The 20,660-nt window shown below is 45.3% G+C and overlaps 1 long non-coding RNA gene across 9 annotated transcripts in view; it reads right to left on the reverse strand.

Annotated features, from left to right (window-relative positions):
* The window catches only part of LOC147341234 (uncharacterized), a 325,857-nt gene that overhangs the window by 65,756 nt on the left and 239,441 nt on the right, over positions 1–20,660 (reverse strand). For 8 of the 9 annotated variants that reach the window (XR_015158285.1, XR_015158282.1, XR_015158281.1 and 5 more), the window contains one exon: positions 7,621–8,035. The exons of the other annotated variant lie outside the window; for it this stretch is intronic. This is a non-coding gene — a long non-coding RNA (uncharacterized LOC147341234). Of the gene's footprint in view, positions 1–7,620; positions 8,036–20,660 lie in introns of those variants that run through there. 9 annotated transcript variants of the gene reach the window in all.

A 20,660-nucleotide genomic window follows, 5' to 3' on the forward strand; every position in this document is an offset into this window, starting at 1 on the left:
CTTTATCCTTTGACTTATATGTGCCACTTCAACACTCCTGCCTCCTTCATCCCTCTATAAAGATCTGCCAAACCCTTTCTGTCCCACTTCAGCCTTTCAGAGTAATCACTTCATCTCTAGACCACCTTCTGCCTCTTGGGGGTTCCTGAGGGCCTTAAGGAACTTAAGAGCAAGCACTTGAGGTGGAAAAAGCTAATAAAGAACACGTTGGGTGTTTTATCTACTGCGATGAGCTTTAACGACCCCCAGACTTGGTGAATGCTCAGTCTGTTGCCCAAAGTTTAATACACAGTCTACATAAGATTACACATCAGAACAAAGACAGTTTTAAATGTCTCCTCCACTAAATGTTTTTGGGATACTTCAACTCTCATATTGAGCAAGGAAACTCAACTTGCCCCATCTACCGGAAATACATTCCTGTTTATTATTATTATTATTATTATTTTTAAGGAAGGTGCTCAAAGTCAAAAGTCAGTTCACCAGTGTACGACTGAGTCTTGACTAAATCATTTCCCCAGTTATCCCTCCTTGCCAGTTATCAGTAGGTAGGGCCCATTGCAGTGCTGACCAATAGCTGAGCAGGACAAGTACCTATAGGTAGCTCAGTGATAGTTGGCTGCTTGTGGGTGGGGCCAGTGAGGCACGGACCAATGGCTGAGCTACTCCTGTTGCCTAGTAACAGGATGCAGAGTAATAAGGCACAGCAATGGCTACCTGCGAAGGGCTGTGCTCTGTTACATAAGGACACTTTGGGTCCAGTGTGCTGGAATCTTTGTGATTGACTCATTTCCAACCTCAGATTTTGATTTCACATAATTATTTAACTTTTGCATATCATACTTTTCATTATATTCCCAGGCATACCTGTCACCAGTGCTGTCATCTCTATGCCCCTCCAACAGCTGCCACTTGATCACATGCTCAGCATATCGTGTAAGTAGTTCAAAGCCAACCAGAATGTGAAGTCCAGCCCACCCTGAAAACTACTTTGACAAACCTTAAATTCACAGGGATTCTTATTCTCTTTACAGTGTAACAGAGCAGGATGAGCACAGCCCTTAACAGGTAGCCAATGGTGTGCTTCATTTCAACCCACCCTGCCCCTAGGCAACAGGTGTTGCTCAAACATTGCTTGGTGCCTCAGAGGGCCACATTCACAAGCAGCCAACTGTCAATGAGTGACCCTTAGTTGTCCTGCTTAGCTGATGGTCAGCACCACAGTGGGCCCTGCCCACAGGTCACTTACTATCAATGAGGGGGCCATTGCGAATGTGATTAAGTCCAGGGTGGTGTGCTGGTCATCAGGAGGAGACAGAGATAAGAGGCAGGTTCAGGCCTTCTTCTGGAGGCCCTGGAGCTCACGCAGACTTGGGCCAGTGGGTGAGCTGGAGGGCCCAGGGAATACACTGGGGACTAAATGTTGTAGCACTCCATAGCCCTCACTAAGGCCATCAGCTGACTCAAGGATAAGAAAGCTGTTGTACATATACACAATGGAATAATACTCATCCATTATAAAGAATCCGTTTGAATCAGTTCTAATGAGGTGGATGAACCTGGAGCCTATTATACAGAGTGAAGGAAGTCAGAAAGAAAAACACCAGTACACCACACTAACACGTATACATGGAATTCAGAAAGATGGCAATGATGACCCTATATGCGAGAAAGCAAAAGAGACACAGATGTATAGAACAGTCTTTTGGACTCCGTGGGAGAAGGCGAGGGCAGGGTGATTTGAGAGAATAGCATTGAAACATGTATATTATTATATGTGAAACAGATCACCAGTGCAGGTTTGATGCATGAGACTAGGTGCTCAGGGCTGGTGCACTGGGATGACCCTGAGGGATGGGATGGGGAGGGAGGTGCGAGGGGAGGTTCAGGATGTGGACCCCATGGACACCCATGGCTGATTCATGTCAATGTATGGCAAAAACCACTACGATATTGTAACGTAATTGGCCTCAAATCAAAATAAATGAATTTAGAAAAAAAGAACTGAAAAAAAGCAAAGAATAAAGAAAGGACAGCACAGCCAGGGGGTCTTTCACTTTGATTGATTTTAAATCACATTCAGTGACTGACTGGGAATCATCAATGGGGTCTCCCAGGAGGTAGAGTGCCAGTAAGATTTAATTAGGGAGCTGCAGTCCAGATAAAAGATAACATATCACTGAGTTAAAATTTGAACTCAACTCTTTTGATGCCCACGGCGAAACTCTGTGTTTTAGTTGTTTCTCAAAAGTTTTGTGAAGGCACGCAGGATACTTACGGTCAGAGACTGCCTTATGTATCTCCATATTTGATTGACTATTCCTTGGACCTTTTAAAACATTTCAAAATGAAGGGTAACACCAAATTAAATATTTCATACTCTTTCTTTTAAACCGTGAGAAACTTGTAGAATTTGGACTAACAAAAGACTTTATTGGGCAAGAATGTTTTTCGACTGTAGTTATTTGGAAATCCTAGGCTATGGTGATAATTACAAGACCAGCTTTTACTCAGTCTTATGTTAGTACTTATGGAAAAATTCTCTGTACAGACTTCCATGACCGTCCAGTGGTTAGGACTCCGTGCTTTCACTAGAAGGGCACGGGTTCAATCGCTGTTCAGGGAACCATGCTTCCACAAGCGGCATAGGGCCGCCCGAAAAAAAAAAAAAAAAATTCTCTGTGGGTGGTGATCCTGTTTGTAATTTGCACTGGGATTGGGCCACCACCCCTGCTCTTCCTTTGGGAATACACTGCTCCCTAATTTTCCTTAGCAGAAAGGTGTCCTAATCATTATTTGGTTTGTTCCCTCCAAACATTATTTTACTCCCTGGGTGTGGAATTTGTGGGTTTTAGATGTATCAGCACTTTGTGCCTTCTGAGCACCTTTAGCTGACAGCATAGGCGAGTGATGCAACAGTCCCTTTTATGAGGTAGGTGGCCAGGAGGTGATTTCTGCCCACCTGTCTCAGGGGGAGTTTCACACTCACCACCCCCATGTGACAACCTCTTCCTCTCTGGGTCTGGCAATCTAGACCCTAATGTCATTCCACACCCCAAACAAAGGCAGTAACACCATACCACTCCTCCTTGCCCTTGAAATCAAGTGTTAAGCAGGGTTATCCATCTTCAGTGCAGACTCCTGACCCAATCCAGACCTCTACTCTCTGGCTAACTGGGGACCCGCGGGTCTGTTCCCCAACCTCTCGGGACCCCATATCCCTCCCATCTCCAGTGCCCACCTCTTCTCTTCGTTCCCTCCCTTCCATCAGAAAATTCACACACACACACAAATATCATCTTTTTACCATTTGATGTTTATTGTAATTGCAGCCATCACTTGATGATGTTAGTGTGAGAGTCTTTTCTTGGTTGGCCATTTCTAACAAAGCAGACCTCTGGAGACCCAGTTCTAAACTGTCTGACCTTTTCGATTCAGTTACTGGCTGCCCAGGTTGGACTGCTCCAGGGTCTCTTATTCTGGGGCGGCTGGGCTTATCTTCTCTTTGGATTCTGCCTCCTTCTTTGATTCCGCCTCATACGTTGGGACCTTTTACGGCTTTGATTCAGTTTCTTACGTGCACAGGAACGGAAAAAACAGTTTGGTGTTCTTGTTTTCTTCACCTTCTTCGACTGAGTGGCATATGATCGGATTTTCTTTCTCAAGGTTCCTTGTAGAGGTCTTCTGACCCTCATGGTCATATTTCGTGCCTGGAAAGACACGACAAGGGTAGTAGTTTTTAGGAAAGAAAAAAGCGGCGTTGGAAGGGAGATTTCATGAAAAGGTGATGTGGGCCAATGAGGGCTTTTGTGCCAGGCAAGGGCTGTGTAGAGGTTTTGGGCAGCAAAGTCAATGGAGAACATGGGCAGCTCAGTTGGAATCATCTTACTTTCACACTGCCTCTGTACCTCCGTTGACAAAGGGTCTTCTTTTTTCCGTTCATCCTGGAAGCAAACCGCATTGGAACTCTTCTGGACTGCCGTGGCTTCCTGGTTACCTTAGTCATGATGATGCCAAGAAGTGGCCTTACCTAGAACCTCTGCCTCAGAGCTCCCTATTTATACCCTTTCAGGACAATGAGGAGCCACACCCTTCAATCTGACTGGTCAGTGAGGCACCACCCCAGCCAATAGCATCTTGGGGGGCTTAGACATCACAATGTACCACTGTGCCCATCAACATGGGCGAGTGGATGCTGAGGGAGGCCATTCTATAACTTTTCCACTGCTGACACCTCTGTGTGTCTGATTCTGGGGAGTGGTGATTCAGGGGCACGGTGTTTCTCCTCATGAGCTTCAAACTTCCTTTCAGTTCCCTTTATCCTTTGACTTATATGTGCCACTTCAACACTCCTGCCTCCTTCATCCCTCTATAAAGATCTGCCAAACCCTTTCTGTCCCACTTCAGCCTTTCAGAGTAATCACTTCATCTCTAGACCACCTTCTGCCTCTTGGGGGTTCCTGAGGGCCTTAAGGAACTTAAGAGCAAGCACTTGAGGTGGAAAAAGCTAATAAAGAACACGTTGGGTGTTTTATCTACTGCGATGAGCTTTAACGACCCCCAGACTTGGTGAATGCTCAGTCTGTTGCCCAAAGTTTAATACACAGTCTACATAAGATTACACATCAGAACAAAGACAGTTTTAAATGTCTCCTCCACTAAATGTTTTTGGGATACTTCAACTCTCATATTGAGCAAGGAAACTCAACTTGCCCCATCTACCGGAAATACATTCCTGTTTATTATTATTATTATTATTATTATTTTTTTTTTTTAAGGAAGGTGCTCAAAGTCAAAAGTCAGTTCACCAGTGTACGACTGAGTCTTGACTAAATCATCTCCCCAGTTATCCCTCCTTGACTGTTATCAGTAGGTAGGGCCCATTGCAGTGCTGACCAATAGCTGAGCAGGACAAGTACCTATAGGTAGCTCAGTGATAGTTGGCTGCTTGTGGGTGGGGCCAGTGAGGCACGGACCAATGGCTGAGCTACTCCTGTTGCCTAGTAACAGGATGCAGAGTAATAAGGCACAGCAATGGCTACCTGCGAAGGGCTGTGCTCTGTTACATAAGGACACTTTGGGTCCAGTGTGCTGGAATCTTTGTGATTGACTCATTTCCAACCTCAGATTTTGATTTCACATAATTATTTAACTTTTGCATATCATACTTTTCATTATATTCCCAGGCATACCTGTCACCAGTGCTGTCATCTCTATGCCCCTCCAACAGCTGCCACTTGATCACATGCTCAGCATATCGTGTAAGTAGTTCAAAGCCAACCAGAATGTGAAGTCCAGCCCACCCTGAAAACTACTTTGACAAACCTTAAATTCACAGGGATTCTTATTCTCTTTACAGTGTAACAGAGCAGGATGAGCACAGCCCTTAACAGGTAGCCAATGGTGTGCTTCATTTCAACCCACCCTGCCCCTAGGCAACAGGTGTTGCTCAAACATTGCTTGGTGCCTCAGAGGGCCACATTCACAAGCAGCCAACTGTCAATGAGTGACCCTTAGTTGTCCTGCTTAGCTGATGGTCAGCACCACAGTGGGCCCTGCCCACAGGTCACTTACTATCAATGAGGGGGCCATTGCGAATGTGATTAAGTCCAGGGTGGTGTGCTGGTCATCAGGAGGAGACAGAGATAAGAGGCAGATTCAGGCCTTCTTCTGGAGGCCCTGGAGCTCACGCAGACTTGGGCCAGTGGGTGAGCTGGAGGGCCCAGGGAATACACTGGGGACTAAATGTTGTAGCACTCCATAGCCCTCACTAAGGCCATCAGCTGACTCAAGGATAAGAAAGCTGTTGTACATATACACAATGGAATATTACTCATCCATTAAAAAGAATCCGTTTGAATCAGTTCTAATGAGGTGGATGAACCTGGAGCCTATTATACAGAGTGAAGGAAGTCAGAAAGAAAAACACCAGTACACTACACTAACACGTATACATGGAATTCAGAAAGATGGCAATGATGACCCTATATGCGAGAAAGCAAAAGAGACACAGATGTATAGAACAGTCTTTTGGACTCCGTGGGAGAAGGCGAGGGCAGGGTGATTTGAGAGAATAGCATGGAAACATGTATATTATTATATGTGAAACAGATCACCAGTGCAGGTTTGATGCACGAGACTAGGTGCTCAGGGCTGGTGCACTGGGATGACCCTGAGGGATGGGATGGGGAGGGAGGTGCGAGGGGAGGTTCAGGATGTGGACCCCATGGACACCCATGGCTGATTCATGTCAATGTATGGCAAAAACCACTACGATATTGTAACGTAATTGGCCTCAAATCAAAATAAATGAATTTAGAAAAAAAGAACTGAAAAAAAGCAAAGAATAAAGAAAGGACAGCACAGCCAGGGGGTCTTTCACTTTGATTGATTTTAAATCACATTCAGTGACTGACTGGGAATCATCAATGGGGTCTCCCAGGAGGTAGAGTGCCAGAAAGATTTAATTAGGGAGCTGCAGTCCAGATCAAAGATAACATATCACTGAGTTAAAATTTGAACTCAACTCTTTTGATGCCCACGGCGAAACTCTGTGTTTTAGTTGTTTCTCAAAAGTTTTGTGAAGGCACGCAGGATACTTATGGTCAGAGACTGCCTTATGTATCTCCATCTTTGATTGACTATTCCTTGGACCTTTTAAAACATTTCAAAATGAAGGGTAACACCAAATTAAATATTTCATACTCTTTCTTTTAAACCGTGAGAAACTTGTAGAATTTGGACTAACAAAAGACTTTATTGGGCAAGAATGTTTTTCGACTGTAGTTATTTGGAAATCCTAGGCTATGGTGATAATTACAAGACCAGCTTTTCCTCAGTCTTATGTTAGTACTTATGGAAAAATTCTCTGTACAGACTTCCATGACCGTCCAGTGGTTAGGACTCCGTGCTTTCACTAGAAGGGCACGGGTTCAATCGCTGTTCAGGGAACCATGCTTCCACAAGCGGCATAGGGCCGCCCGAAAAAAAAAAAAAAAAATTCTCTGTGGGTGGTGATCCTGTTTGTAATTTGCACTGGGATTGGGCCACCACCCCTGCTCTTCCTTTGGGAATACACTGCTCCCTAATTTTCCTTAGCAGAAAGGTGTCCTAATCATTATTTGGTTTGTTCCCTCCAAACATTATTTTACTCCCTGGGTGTGGAATTTGTGGGTTTTAGATGTATCAGCACTTTGTGCCTTCTGAGCACCTTTAGCTGACAGCATAGGCGAGTGATGCAACAGTCCCTTTTATGAGGTAGGTGGCCAGGAGGTGATTTCTGCCCACCTGTCTCAGGGGGAGTTTCACACTCACCACCCCCATGTGACAACCTCTTCCTCTCTGGGTCTGGCAATCTAGACCCTAATGTCATTCCACACCCCAAACAAAGGCAGTAACACCAAACCACTCCTCCTTGCCCTTGAAATCAAGTGTTAAGCAGGGTTATCCATCTTCAGTGCAGACTCCTGACCCAATCCAGACCTCTACTCTCTGGCTAACTGGGGACCCGAGGGTCTGTTCCCCAACCTCTCGGGACCCCATATCCCTCCCATCTCCAGTGCCCACCTCTTCCCTTCGTTCCCTCCCTTCCATCAGAAAATTCTCACACAGACACAAATATCATCTTTTTACCATTTGATGTTTATTGTAATTGCAGCCATCACTTGATGATGTTAGTGTGAGAGTCTTTTCTTGGTTGGCCATTTCTAACAAAGCAGACCTCTGGAGACCCAGTTCTAAACTGTCTGACCTTTTCGATTCAGTTACTGGCTGCCCAGGTTGGACTGCTCCAGGGTCTCTTATTCTGGGGCGGCTGGGCTTATCTTCTCTTTGGATTCTGCCTCCTTCTTTGATTCCGCCTCATACGTTGGGACCTTTTACGGCTTTGATTCAGTTTCTTACGTGCACAGGAACGGAAAAAACAGTTTGGTGTTCTTGTTTTCTTCACCTTCTTCGACTGAGTGGCATATGATCGGATTTTCTTTCTCAAGGTTCCTTGTAGAGGTCTTCTGACCCTCATGGTCATTTTTCGTGCCTGGAAAGACACGACAAGGGTATGAGTTTTTAGGAAAGAAAAAAGCGGCGTTGGAAAGGAGATTTCATGAAAAAGGGATGTGGGCCAATGAGGGCTTTGTGCCAGGCAAGGGCTGTGTAGAGGTTTTGGGCAGCAAAGTCAATGGAGAACATGGGCAGCTCAGTTGGAATCATCTTACTTTCACACTGCCTCTGTACCTCCGTTGACAAAGGGTCTTCTTTTTTCCGTTCATCCTGGAAGCAAACCGCATTGGAACTCTTCTGGACTGCCGTGGCTTCCTGGTTACCTTAGTCATGATGATGCCAAGAAGTGGCCTAACCTAGAACCTCTGCCTCTGAGCTCCCTATTTATACCCTTTCAGGACAATGAGGAGCCACACCCTTCAATCTGATTGGTCAGTGAGGCACCACCCCAGCCAATAGCATCTTGGGGGGCTTAGACATCACAATGTACCACTGTGCCCATCAACATGGGCGAGTGGATGCTGAGGGAGGCCATTCTATAACTTTTCCACTGCTGACACCTCTGTGTGTCTGATTCTGGGGAGTGGTGATTCAGGGGCACGGTGTTTCTCCTCATGAGCTACAAACTTCCTCTCAGTTCCCTTTATCCTTTGACTTATATGTGCCACTTCAACACTCCTGCCTCCTTCATCCCTCTATAAAGATCTGCCAAACCCTTTCTGTCCCACTTCAGCCTTTCAGAGTAATCACTTCATCTCTAGACCACCTTCTGCCTCTTGGGGGTTCTTGAGGGCCTTAAGGAACTTAAGAGCAAGCACTTGAGGTGGAAAACGGTAATAAAGAACACGTTGGGTGTTTTATCTACTGCGATGAGCTTTAACGACCCCCAGACGTGGTGAATGCTCAGTCTGTTGCCTAAAGTTTAATACTCAGTCTACATAAGATTACACATCAGAACAAAGACAGTTTTAAATGTCTCCTCCACTAAATGTTTTTGGGATACTTCAACTCTCATATTGAGCAAGGAAACTCAACTTGCCCCATCTACCGGAAATACATTCCTGTTTATTATTATTATTATTTTTTTTTTTTTAAGGAAAGTGCTCAAAGTCAAAAGTCAGTTCACCAGTGTACGACTGAGTCTTGACTAAATCATTTCCCCAGTTATCCCTCCTTGCCAGTTATCAGTAGGTAGGGCCCATTGCAGTGCTGACCAATAGCTGAGCAGGACAAGTACCTATAGGTAGCTCAGTGATAGTTGGCTGCTTGTGGGTGGGGCCAGTGAGGCACGGACCAATGGCTGAGCTACTCCTGTTGCCTAGTAACAGGATGCAGAGTAATAAGGCACAGCAATGGCTACCTGCGAAGGGCTGTGCTCTGTTACATAAGGACACTTTGGGTCCAGTGTGCTGGAATCTTTGTGATTGACTCATTTCCAACCTCAGATTTTGATTTCACATAATTATTTAACTTTTGCATATCATACTTTTCATTATATTCCCAGGCATACCTGTCACCAGTGCTGTCATCTCTATGCCCCTCCAACAGCTGCCACTTGATCACATGCTCAGCATATCGTGTAAGTAGTTCAAAGCCAACCAGAATGTGAAGTCCAGCCCACCCTGAAAACTACTTTGACAAACCTTAAATTCACAGGGATTCTTATTCTCTTTACAGTGTAACAGAGCAGGATGAGCACAGCCCTTAACAGGTAGCCAATGGTGTGCTTCATTTCAACCCACCCTGCCCCTAGGCAACAGGTGTTGCTCAAACATTGCTTGGTGCCTCAGAGGGCCACATTCACAAGCAGCCAACTGTCAATGAGTGACCCTTAGTTGTCCTGCTTAGCTGATGGTCAGCACCACAGTGGGCCCTGCCCACAGGTCACTTACTATCAATGAGGGGGCCACTGCGAATGTGATTAAGTCCAGGGTGGTGTGCTGGTCATCAGGAGGAGACAGAGATAAGAGGCAGGTTCAGGCCTTCTTCTGGAGGCCCTGGAGCTCACGCAGACTTGGGCCAGTGGGTGAGCTGGAGGGCCCAGGGAATACACTGGGGACTAAATGTTGTAGCACTCCATAGCCCTCACTAAGGCCATCAGCTGACTCAAGGATAAGAAAGCTCTTGTACATATACACAATGGAATAATACTCATCCATTATAAAGAATCCGTTTGAATCAGTTCTAATGAGGTGGATGAACCTGGAGCCTATTATACAGAGTGAAGGAAGTCAGAAAGAAAAACACCAGTACACCACACTAACACGTATACATGGAATTCAGAAAGATGGCAATGATGACCCTATATGCGAGAAAGCAAAAGAGACACAGATGTATAGAACAGTCTTTTGGACTCCGTGGGAGAAGGCGAGGGCAGGGTGATTTGAGAGAATAGCATTGAAACATGTATATTATTATATGTGAAACAGATCACCAGTGCAGGTTTGATGCATGAGACTAGGTGCTCAGGGCTGGTGCACTGGGATGACCCTGAGGGATGGGATGGGGAGGGAGGTGCGAGGGGAGGTTCAGGATGTGGACCCCATGGACACCCATGGCTGATTCATGTCAATGTATGGCAAAAACCACTACGATATTGTAACATAATTGGCCTCAAATCAAAATAAATGAATTTAGAAAAAAAGAACTGAAAAAAAGCAAAGAATAAAGAAAGGACAGCACAGCCAGGGGGTCTTTCACTTTGATTGATTTTAAATCACATTCAGTGACTGACTGGGAATCATCAATGGGGTCTCCCAGGAGGTAGAGTGCCAGTAAGATTTAATTAGGGAGCTGCAGTCCAGATCAAAGATAACATATCACTGAGTTAAAATTTGAACTCAACTCTTTTGATGCCCACGGCGAAACTCTGTGTTTTAGTTGTTTCTCAAAAGTTTTGTGAAGGCACGCAGGATACTTATGGTCAGAGACTGCCTTATGTATCTCCATATTTGATTGACTATTCCTTGGACCTTTTAAAACATTTCAAAATGAAGGGTAACACCAAATTAAATATTTCATACTCTTTCTTTTAAACCGTGAGAAACTTGTAGAATTTGGACTAACAAAAGACTTTATTGGGCAAGAATGTTTTTCGACTGTAGTTATTTGGAAATCCTAGGCTATGGTGATAATTACAAGACCAGCTTTTACTCAGTCTTATGTTAGTACTTATGGAAAAATTCTCTGTACAGACTTCCATGACCGTCCAGTGGTTAGGACTCCGTGCTTTCACTAGAAGGGCACGGGTTCAATCACTGTTCAGGGAACCATGCTTCCACAAGCGGCATAGGGCCGCCCGAAAAAAAAAAAAAATTCTCTGTGGGTGGTGATCCTGTTTGTAATTTGCACTGGGATTGGGCCACCACCCCTGCTCTTCCTTTGGGAATACACTGCTCCCTAATTTTCCTTAGCAGAAAGGTGTCCTAATCATTATTTGGTTTGTTCCCTCCAAACATTATTTTACTCCCTGGGTGTGGAATTTGTGGGTTTTAGATGTATCAGCACTTTGTGCCTTCTGAGCACCTTTAGCTGACAGCATAGGCGAGTGATGCAACAGTCCCTTTTATGAGGTAGGTGGCCAGGAGGTGATTTCTGCCCACCTGTCTCAGGGGGAGTTTCACACTCACCACCCCCATGTGACAACCTCTTCCTCTCTGGGTCTGGCAATCTAGACCCTAATGTCATTCCACACCCCAAACAAAGGCAGTAACACCATACCACTCCTCCTTGCCCTTGAAATCAAGTGTTAAGCAGGGTTATCCATCTTCAGTGCAGACTCCTGACCCAATCCAGACCTCTACTCTCTGGCTAACTGGGGACCCGAGGGTCTGTTCCCCAACCTCTCGGGACCCCATATCCCTCCCATCTCCAGTGCCCACCTCTTCTCTTCGTTCCCTCCCTTCCATCAGAAAATTCACACACACACACAAATATCATCTTTTTACCATTTGATGTTTATTGTAATTGCAGCCATCACTTGATGATGTTAGTGTGAGAGTCTTTTCTTGGTTGGCCATTTCTAACAAAGCAGACCTCTGGAGACCCAGTTCTAAACTGTCTGACCTTTTCGATTCAGTTACTGGCTGCCCAGGTTGGACTGCTCCAGGGTCTCTTATTCTGGGGCGGCTGGGCTTATCTTCTCTTTGGATTCTGCCTCCTTCTTTGATTCCGCCTCATACGTTGGGACCTTTTACGGCTTTGATTCAGTTTCTTACGTGCACAGGAACGGAAAAAACAGTTTGGTGTTCTTGTTTTCTTCACCTTCTTCGACTGAGTGGCATATGATCGGATTTTCTTTCTCAAGGTTCCTTGTAGAGGTCTTCTGACCCTCATGGTCATATTTCGTGCCTGGAAAGACACGACAAGGGTAGTAGTTTTTAGGAAAGAAAAAAGCGGCGTTGGAAGGGAGATTTCATGAAAAGGTGATGTGGGCCAATGAGGGCTTTTGTGCCAGGCAAGGGCTGTGTAGAGGTTTTGGGCAGCAAAGTCAATGGAGAACATGGGCAGCTCAGTTGGAATCATCTTACTTTCACACTGCCTCTGTACCTCCGTTGACAAAGGGTCTTCTTTTTTCCGTTCATCCTGGAAGCAAACCGCATTGGAACTCTTCTGGACTGCCGTGGCTTCCTGGTTACCTTAGTCATGATGATGCCAAGAAGTGGCCTTACCTAGAACCTCTGCCTCAGAGCTCCCTATTTATACCCTTTCAGGACAATGAGGAGCCACACCCTTCAATCTGACTGGTCAGTGAGGCACCACCCCAGCCAATAGCATCTTGGGGGGCTTAGACATCACAATGTACCACTGTGCCCATCAACATGGGCGAGTGGATGCTGAGGGAGGCCATTCTATAACTTTTCCACTGCTGACACCTCTGTGTGTCTGATTCTGGGGAGTGGTGATTCAGGGGCACGGTGTTTCTCCTCATGAGCTTCAAACTTCCTTTCAGTTCCCTTTATCCTTTGACTTATATGTGCCACTTCAACACTCCTGCCTCCTTCATCCCTCTATAAAGATCTGCCAAACCCTTTCTGTCCCACTTCAGCCTTTCAGAGTAATCACTTCATCTCTAGACCACCTTCTGCCTCTTGGGGGTTCCTGAGGGCCTTAAGGAACTTAAGAGCAAGCACTTGAGGTGGAAAAAGCTAATAAAGAACACGTTGGGTGTTTTATCTACTGCGATGAGCTTTAACGACCCCCAGACTTGGTGAATGCTCAGTCTGTTGCCCAAAGTTTAATACACAGTCTACATAAGATTACACATCAGAACAAAGACAGTTTTAAATGTCTCCTCCACTAAATGTTTTTGGGATACTTCAACTCTCATATTGAGCAAGGAAACTCAACTTGCCCCATCTACCGGAAATACATTCCTGTTTATTATTATTATTATTATTATTTTTTTTTTTTTTTAAGGAAGGTGCTCAAAGTCAAAAGTCAGTTCACCAGTGTACGACTGAGTCTTGACTAAATCATCTCCCCAGTTATCCCTCCTTGACTGTTATCAGTAGGTAGGGCCCATTGCAGTGCTGACCAATAGCTGAGCAGGACAAGTACCTATAGGTAGCTCAGTGATAGTTGGCTGCTTGTGGGTGGGGCCAGTGAGGCACGGACCAATGGCTGAGCTACTCCTGTTGCCTAGTAACAGGATGCAGAGTAATAAGGCACAGCAATGGCTACCTGCGAAGGGCTGTGCTCTGTTACATAAGGACACTTTGGGTCCAGTGTGCTGGAATCTTTGTGATTGACTCATTTCCAACCTCAGATTTTGATTTCACATAATTATTTAACTTTTGCATATCATACTTTTCATTATATTCCCAGGCATACCTGTCACCAGTGCTGTCATCTCTATGCCCCTCCAACAGCTGCCACTTGATCACATGCTCAGCATATCGTGTAAGTAGTTCAAAGCCAACCAGAATGTGAAGTCCAGCCCACCCTGAAAACTACTTTGACAAACCTTAAATTCACAGGGATTCTTATTCTCTTTACAGTGTAACAGAGCAGGATGAGCACAGCCCTTAACAGGTAGCCAATGGTGTGCTTCATTTCAACCCACCCTGCCCCTAGGCAACAGGTGTTGCTCAAACATTGCTTGGTGCCTCAGAGGGCCACATTCACAAGCAGCCAACTGTCAATGAGTGACCCTTAGTTGTCCTGCTTAGCTGATGGTCAGCACCACAGTGGGCCCTGCCCACAGGTCACTTACTATCAATGAGGGGGCCATTGCGAATGTGATTAAGTCCAGGGTGGTGTGCTGGTCATCAGGAGGAGACAGAGATAAGAGGCAGATTCAGGCCTTCTTCTGGAGGCCCTGGAGCTCACGCAGACTTGGGCCAGTGGGTGAGCTGGAGGGCCCAGGGAATACACTGGGGACTAAATGTTGTAGCACTCCATAGCCCTCACTAAGGCCATCAGCTGACTCAAGGATAAGAAAGCTGTTGTACATATACACAATGGAATATTACTCATCCATTAAAAAGAATCCGTTTGAATCAGTTCTAATGAGGTGGATGAACCTGGAGCCTATTATACAGAGTGAAGGAAGTCAGAAAGAAAAACACCAGTACACTACACTAACACGTATACATGGAATTCAGAAAGATGGCAATGATGACCCTATATGCGAGAAAGCAAAAGAGACACAGATGTATAGAACAGTCTTTTGGACTCCGTGGGAGAAGGCGAGGGCAGGGTGATTTGAGAGAATAGCATGGAAACATGTATATTATTATATGTGAAACAGATCACCAGTGCAGGTTTGATGCACGAGACTAGGTGCTCAGGGCTGGTGCACTGGGATGACCCTGAGGGATGGGATGGGGAGGGAGGTGCGAGGGGAGGTTCAGGATGTGGACCCCATGGACACCCATGGCTGATTCATGTCAATGTATGGCAAAAACCACTACGATATTGTAACGTAATTGGCCTCAAATCAAAATAAATGAATTTAGAAAAAAAGAACTGAAAAAAAGCAAAGAATAAAGAAAGGACAGCACAGCCAGGGGGTCTTTCACTTTGATTGATTTTAAATCACATTCAGTGACTGACTGGGAATCATCAATGGGGTCTCCCAGGAGGTAGAGTGCCAGAAAGATTTAATTAGGGAGCTGCAGTCCAGATCAAAGATAACATATCACTGAGTTAAAATTTGAACTCAACTCTTTTGATGCCCACGGCGAAACTCTGTGTTTTAGTTGTTTCTCAAAAGTTTTGTGAAGGCACGCAGGATACTTATGGTCAGAGACTGCCTTATGTATCTCCATATTTGATTGACTATTCCTTGGACCTTTTAAAACATTTCAAAATGAAGGGTAACACCAAATTAAATATTTCATACTCTTTCTTTTAAACCGTGAGAAACTTGTAGAATTTGGACTAACAAAAGACTTTATTGGGCAAGAATGTTTTTCGACTGTAGTTATTTGGAAATCCTAGGCTATGGTGATAATTACAAGACCAGCTTTTACTCAGTCTTATGTTAGTACTTATGGAAAAATTCTCTGTACAGACTTCCATGACCGTCCAGTGGTTAGGACTCCGTGCTTTCACTAGAAGGGCACGGGTTCAATCGCTGTTCAGGGAACCATGCTTCCACAAGCGGCATAGGGCCGCCCGAAAAAAAAAAAAAAATTCTCTGTGGGTGGTGATCCTGTTTGTAATTTGCACTGGGATTGGGCCACCACCCCTGCTCTTCCTTTGGGAATACACTGCTCCCTAATTTTCCTTAGCAGAAAGGTGTCCTAATCATTATTTGGTTTGTTCCCTCCAAACATTATTTTACTCCCTGGGTGTGGAATTTGTGGGTTTTAGATGTATCAGCACTTTGTGCCTTCTGAGCACCTTTAGCTGACAGCATAGGCGAGTGATGCAACAGTCCCTTTTATGAGGTAGGTGGCCAGGAGGTGATTTCTGCCCACCTGTCTCAGGGGGAGTTTCACACTCACCACCCCCATGTGACAACCTCTTCCTCTCTGGGTCTGGCAATCTAGACCCTAATGTCATTCCACACCCCAAACAAAGGCAGTAACACCAAACCACTCCTCCTTGCCCTTGAAATCAAGTGTTAAGCAGGGTTATCCATCTTCAGTGCAGACTCCTGACCCAATCCAGACCTCTACTCTCTGGCTAACTGGGGACCCGAGGGTCTGTTCCCCAACCTCTCGGGACCCCATATCCCTCCCATCTCCAGTGCCCACCTCTTCCCTTCGTTCCCTCCCTTCCATCAGAAAATTCTCACACACACACAAATATCATCTTTTTACCATTTGATGTTTATTGTAATTGCAGCCATCACTTGATGATGTTAGTGTGAGAGTCTTTTCTTGGTTGGCCATTTCTAACAAAGCAGACCTCTGGAGACCCAGTTCTAAATTGTCTGACCTTTTCGATTCAGTTACTGGCTGCCCAGGTTGGACTGCTCCAGGGTCTCTTATTCTGGGGCGGCTGGGCTTATCTTCTCTTTGGATTCTGCCTCCTTCTTTGATTCCGCCTCATACGTTGGGACCTTTTACGGCTTTGATTCAGTTTCTTACGTGCACAGGAACGGAAAAAACAGTTTGGTGTTCTTGTTTTCTTCACCTTCTTCGACTGAGTGGCATATGATCGGATTTTCTTTCTCAAGGTTCCTTGTAGAGGTCTTCTGACCCTCATGGTCATATTTCGTGCCTGGAAAGACACGACAAGGGTATGAGTTTTTAGGAAAGAAAAAAGCGGCGTTGGAAGGGAGATTTCATGAAAAAGGGATGTGGGCCAATGAGGGCTTTTGTGCCAGGCAAGGGCTGTGTAGAGGTTTTGGGCAGCAAAGTCAATGGAGAACATGGGCAGCTCAGTTGGAATCATCTTACTTTCACACTGCCTCTGTACCTCCGTTGACAAAGGGTCTTCTTTTTTCCGTTCATCCTGGAAGCAAACCGCATTGGAACTCTTCTGGACTGCCGTGGCTTCCTGGTTACCTTAGTCATGATGATGCCAAGAAGTGGCCTAACCTAGAACCTCTGCCTCTGAGCTCCCTATTTATACCCTTTCAGGACAATGAGGAGCCACACCCTTCAATCTGATTGGTCAGTGAGGCACCACCCCAGCCAATAGCATCTTGGGGGGCTTAGACATCACAATGTACCACTGTGCCCATCAACATGGGCGAGTGGATGCTGAGGGAGGCCATTCTATAACTTTTCCACTGCTGACACCTCTGTGTGTCTGATTCTGGGGAGTGGTGATTCAGGGGCACGGTGTTTCTCCTCATGAGCTACAAACTTCCTCTCAGTTCCCTTTATCCTTTGACTTATATGTGCCACTTCAACACTCCTGCCTCCTTCATCCCTCTATAAAGATCTGCCAAACCCTTTCTGTCCCACTTCAGCCTTTCAGAGTAATCACTTCATCTCTAGACCACCTTCTGCCTCTTGGGGGTTCTTGAGGGCCTTAAGGAACTTAAGAGCAAGCACTTGAGGTGGAAAAAGGTAATAAAGAACACGTTGGGTGTTTTATCTACTGCGATGAGCTTTAACGACCCCCAGACGTGGTGAATGCTCAGTCTGTTGCCTAAAGTTTAATACTCAGTCTACATAAGATTACACATCAGAACAAAGACAGTTTTAAATGTCTCCTCCACTAAATGTTTTTGGGATACTTCAACTCTCATATTGAGCAAGGAAACTCAACTTGCCCCATCTACCGGAAATACATTCCTGTTTATTATTATTATTATTTTTTTTTTTTAAGGAAAGTGCTCAAAGTCAAAAGTCAGTTCACCAGTGTACGACTGAGTCTTGACTAAATCATTTCCCCAGTTATCCCTCCTTGCCAGTTATCAGTAGGTAGGGCCCATTGCAGTGCTGACCAATAGCTGAGCAGGACAAGTACCTATAGGTAGCTCAGTGATAGTTGGCTGCTTGTGGGTGGGGCCAGTGAGGCACGGACCAATGGCTGAGCTACTCCTGTTGCCTAGTAACAGGATGCAGAGTAATAAGGCACAGCAATGGCTACCTGCGAAGGGCTGTGCTCTGTTACATAAGGACACTTTGGGTCCAGTGTGCTGGAATCTTTGTGATTGACTCATTTCCAACCTCAGATTTTGATTTCACATAATTATTTAACTTTTGCATATCATACTTTTCATTATATTCCCAGGCATACCTGTCACCAGTGCTGTCATCTCTATGCCCCTCCAACAGCTGCCACTTGATCACATGCTCAGCATATCGTGTAAGTAGTTCAAAGCCAACCAGAATGTGAAGTCCAGCCCACCCTGAAAACTACTTTGACAAACCTTAAATTCACAGGGATTCTTATTCTCTTTACAGTGTAACAGAGCAGGATGAGCACAGCCCTTAACAGGTAGCCAATGGTGTGCTTCATTTCAACCCACCCTGCCCCTAGGCAACAGGTGTTGCTCAAACATTGCTTGGTGCCTCAGAGGGCCACATTCACAAGCAGCCAACTGTCAATGAGTGACCCTTAGTTGTCCTGCTTAGCTGATGGTCAGCACCACAGTGGGCCCTGCCCACAGGTCACTTACTATCAATGAGGGGGCCACTGCGAATGTGATTAAGTCCAGGGTGGTGTGCTGGTCATCAGGAGGAGACAGAGATAAGAGGCAGGTTCAGGCCTTCTTCTGGAGGCCCTGGAGCTCACGCAGACTTGGGCCAGTGGGTGAGCTGGAGGGCCCAGGGAATACACTGGGGACTAAATGTTGTAGCACTCCATAGCCCTCACTAAGGCCATCAGCTGACTCAAGGATAAGAAAGCTGTTGTACATATACACAATGGAATAATACTCATCCATTATAAAGAATCCGTTTGAATCAGTTCTAATGAGGTGGATGAACCTGGAGCCTATTATACAGAGTGAAGGAAGTCAGAAAGAAAAACACCAGTACACCACACTAACACGTATACATGGAATTCAGAAAGATGGCAATGATGACCCTATATGCGAGAAAGCAAAAGAGACACAGATGTATAGAACAGTCTTTTGGACTCCGTGGGAGAAGGCGAGGGCAGGGTGATTTGAGAGAATAGCATGGAAACATGTATATTATTATATGTGAAACAGATCACCAGTGCAGGTTTGATGCATGAGACTAGGTGCTCAGGGCTGGTGCACTGGGATGACCCTGAGGGATGGGATGGGGAGGGAGGTGCGAGGGGAGGTTCAGGATGTGGACCCCATGGACACCCATGGCTGATTCATGTCAATGTATGGCAAAAACCACTACGATATTGTAACGTAATTGGCCTCAAATCAAAATAAATGAATTTAGAAAAAAAGAACTGAAAAAAAGCAAAGAATAAAGAAAGGACAGCACAGCCAGGGGGTCTTTCACTTTGATTGATTTTAAATCACATTCAGTGACTGACTGGGAATCATCAATGGGGTCTCCCAGGAGGTAGAGTGCCAGTAAGATTTAATTAGGGAGCTGCAGTCCAGATAAAAGATAACATATCACTGAGTTAAAATTTGAACTCAACTCTTTTGATGCCCACGGCGAAACTCTGTGTTTTAGTTGTTTCTCAAAAATTTTGTGAAGGCACGCAGGATACTTACGGTCAGAGACTGCCTTATGTATCTCCATATTTGATTGACTATTCCTTGGACCTTTTAAAACATTTCAAAATGAAGGGTAACACCAAATTAAATATTTCATACTCTTTCTTTTAAACCGTGAGAAACTTGTAGAATTTGGACTAACAAAAGACTTTATTGGGCAAGAATGTTTTTCGACTGTAGTTATTTGGAAATCCTAGGCTATGGTGATAATTACAAGACCAGCTTTTACTCAGTCTTATGTTAGTACTTATGGAAAAATTCTCTGTACAGACTTCCATGACCGTCCAGTGGTTAGGACTCCGTGCTTTCACTAGAAGGGCACGGGTTCAATCGCTGTTCAGGGAACCATGCTTCCACAAGCGGCATAGGGCCGCCCGAAAAAAAAAAAAAAAATTCTCTGTGGGTGGTGATCCTGTTTGTAATTTGCACTGGGATTGGGCCACCACCCCTGCTCTTCCTTTGGGAATACACTGCTCCCTAATTTTCCTTAGCAGAAAGGTGTCCTAATCATTATTTGGTTTGTTCCCTCCAAACATTATTTTACTCCCTGGGTGTGGAATTTGTGGGTTTTAGATGTATCAGCACTTTGTGCCTTCTGAGCACCTTTAGCTGACAGCATAGGCGAGTGATGCAACAGTCCCTTTTATGAGGTAGGTGGCCAGGAGGTGATTTCTGCCCACCTGTCTCAGGGGCAGTTTCACACTCACCACCCCCATGTGACAACCTCTTCCTCTCTGGGTCTGGCAATCTAGACCCTAATGTCATTCCACACCCCAAACAAAGGCAGTAACACCATACCACTCCTCCTTGCCCTTGAAATCAAGTGTTAAGCAGGGTTATCCATCTTCAGTGCAGACTCCTGACCCAATCCAGACCTCTACTCTCTGGCTAACTGGGGACCCGAGGGTCTGTTCCCCAACCTCTCGGGACCCCATATCCCTCCCATCTCCAGTGCCCACCTCTTCTCTTCGTTCCCTCCCTTCCATCAGAAAATTCACACACACACACAAATATCATCTTTTTACCATTTGATGTTTATTGTAATTGCAGCCATCACTTGATGATGTTAGTGTGAGAGTCTTTTCTTGGTTGGCCATTTCTA

This window comes from Bos grunniens, chromosome X (genome assembly GCF_055505025.1).
Source record: "Bos grunniens cultivar Pamir isolate PY7600 chromosome X, Bosgru_T2T1.0, whole genome shotgun sequence".
In the NCBI taxonomy this organism is placed as follows: Eukaryota; Metazoa; Chordata; class Mammalia; order Artiodactyla; family Bovidae; genus Bos; species Bos grunniens.